Source organism: Solanum stenotomum, chromosome 11 (genome assembly GCF_019186545.1).
Source record: "Solanum stenotomum isolate F172 chromosome 11, ASM1918654v1, whole genome shotgun sequence".
Taxonomy (NCBI): Eukaryota; Viridiplantae; Streptophyta; class Magnoliopsida; order Solanales; family Solanaceae; genus Solanum; species Solanum stenotomum.
The window spans coordinates 3,428,387-3,431,800 of NC_064292.1; positions in this window are offsets into that span (position 1 = coordinate 3,428,387).

The window sequence follows — 3,414 nt, forward strand, 5'->3', positions numbered from 1 at the left end:
ACAAAGTCAGACATTGCTTTGCTGATTCTGTGGCAGTTCTTCTTCTATGAGGATGTCTAGTTGTGTTAAATTCACCACACAGAACCCAAGGCCTGTACACATAGCCAACCTTAGCATCTGGATTAGCCGAAAGTCTCATATTTGAAACACCCCGTCTTTAATCTGTTGAACCAATTGACCAGTTACTGTAAAGATGGCATACAACTTGGCGAATCTTTAGAGTTTCCATAATTAATCCTAATCACTTTGACATTTGTACAGCAAAAATCATTACGTTTGGCCAGCGGGACACATGAAAGTCTTATCAATGAAAGGTTTTACAAATGCCATTGATTATATATATAAGGTAAGTAATTTTCCTATTTTTTTTTGTTTTTTGTTTAATGTTTGATTTTATATTCTGAAAAGTAAATTTTATTTCTTACAACAACCACAAAAGTTCACAATGAAAGTCAGGTCCCAGGGAATCGGGTAGCTGATCTGTTGCATCCATCTCCTACTAATTGTGATCCCGGAGAGGTCAAAGTAACACAAAACATTGTACCTGTTGCTTTGTAATTGAGTATTTACTGAAGTATTTGTTTGATATCAGCAAAAAGTTATCGAAACCAAAGAAGACTTAGAACTTTGACAAAAGTATGCGCCAAAGATGCAGACAAGTCAATAAGAAAATCCCATGAAGTGATAAAATTGGTAATTATATTTTTCTCGATTAAGTTTTACTATAATAACCAAATCTTATTGAAACAGAAAACTTATGTGGGACAGTAAACCCGATCAACCGACAAAGAAACCTCTATGGTAACACTGTCCAAAATACTTAAACAAGGATTTAGGTAAATATTTTGATACTTCTGTATTTTAATAATAGATAGGAACAAAAAAGTGTTGCAGCCATAGGGCAGGTTTGACAACTCTAGAGGACTTCCTAGAAGGAAGAGGGAGTACTCTATAAATTAAAAGTGATATAAAACATAGTAGATACTCAACATACTCTTAATTGAGTACTTGCAATATAAGTTTCAAAACTCAATATACTTTTATAAAGTAGCTAAAGCCAAATATAAAAGATAAGTTTAAACTTTTTCTTTTTTTTATTTAAAGTTTATTCTTCTAGTTTTTAAGATGAATTTTTTGTATATTTTAAAAAAAAAATTAAAGGCAAATTATTTTTTTCCTTTTTAATGATTTTTTTTACTTTTTCTATAAATAGTACTCCACTATAAAGAATTTTTTTGAACTGTCTTAAACTAAATTAGGTATATATACCAATATATCTTTTGATCTTATGGTCTTAAACATGTCAGGTGGAAAGTTGAATTAAATTTTGACAAAAAAGGAAAAAACATTCTTTAATGTTTCAAAATAAACTAAAAAGAGTAAGACAAATTACATGAAAGACATAGTATAATTAATTTTTTTAAAAAATAACTCGTAATAATTTTATTATTACTTGAAAAAAGGGGGTCCCTCAAATTTTGGGGGCTAATGCGGATACCTCATTTTAAAGAGCAACTTTCATATATAACAAATATAAAAATTATATTTGTATGTTATAGCTATAGTTTACATAATTGCGCTCCATAACAAAATTTATGTTTGCTATGAAACTTTTGATTTGTATAATTTGCTAGAAACATCCAATTTTATATAAATTGTTCAGTTTTGTATAAATTCATTTATACATTGTAATTTGTATAATAATATCTGTATTTGTATAATTATAAGTGTATAGGACGCAAAAAATATGTATTTGTATTTGTATATACATTTTTCTCTCGTTTTATACAAACAAAAATGCATTTTATACATTTTATACCGAAATGTATAAAATGGCTAATTGTATACCGAAAATGGCTAATCGTATACCGAATCAGNGTATAAAATGGCTAATTGTATACCGAAAATGGCTAATTGTATACCAAATCAGATGACAAAAAAATGGAATGTTTGCTGCTAATTACAATTAAAATAAACTATAGTTGTAAGATTTAATTTAAATTAATAGTTTGTTATTTCATACAATTTTCTCCATTTTAAATGCATTGAGCAGCCCCGTACCAAAGAAGCCCTTATAAGTAAATATTTAGGAACTTTAGACAAATCACGTAGGGGTCATTTGGTACAACGATTAATAACACATGGATCAGTAGTGCAGAGATTAGTAATGCAGGGTTTATTTTTATCAAGTGTTTGGTTCATTATTTCCTACCTCATCTTGTGTTTGGATTAAAACTCTATAAAAAGTTTTTTTTCCAATTATACCCTTGAATTATTAGGTAATTGGGTCGAGGTAGATAATTGCCAGACAATTTTATTTTTTTATGGCATTCTAACTAGCTATGAGAAGAACAATTTTGTTATCATTTTTGCTATTTTTTCACTTGAATTATTTGAAGATAAATAATTGTCATGTTAGTAAATTGATCACTCACAAAATGTCATTTTTCAATTTTTTTTAAAAAAAGACATAAATCATCTACTTTTAAAATCGAAAGATGTCAACAATAGTTAAATTGAATAAACCATCTACATTTACACATGAAAATTGCAAGTTGTAATTTTAATATGTATGCGTTTTTTAAATTCTTCAAAAAACAAATAGTTAGAAAACCACACACACACAAATAAAAAACTCATATTTCAAATTTGTAATATTGATTTGAATTTGATTTATTTAGTAACAAACAACTCTCTTTAAATAATTTGTAAGCTAATTTATTTAAATAAATTTACTAGTACAAAATAAATCATAAAATCAAGAAAATAATTAAAATGATTTCAAGGATATTTTTGTCTTTACATAGACTTATCCCATGGTATTATATCCTATGTATTGCTAATACCTCCAAATGAAAGGTATTAGTTATAAGGAAAACCACATAAATCTCACTAGTTTAGGTCTTAATTACTAAAATTCCCAATAGTTTTAAATATTACTTCCTCTATCATATTTTATGCGTAGGATACATGAGTCTGAATCCATGAGATACATGTATTTACCGAATTTTAAAATTGAGATACATAATTTATTTATTTAAATTAATTGGTTGTAACTTATTTCCTTAATTAGAGGAGTAAGATAATTAATTTCATTTTATTATTCTTTGAAATAGTAAATTCATTAATATTATTAGTAGAAGATAAAAACATGTATATCTTGGTAATGTAATTTGATTAATTTCAAATTATTACTCTTAAAATAATAAATTCATTAATTTGATGTATTTATTATCAATATATGATGTATCCAACAAACTAAATACTTAGAAGTGTCATACAAGCACATTCATATGTATCATAGAAAATTTCATGTATTTGTTATACGTATGTAGTATTAATTTTATGTATCTATTTATATATATCTAATATTAATTTCATGTATTTTTTATATGTATCTAGTATTAATTTGAT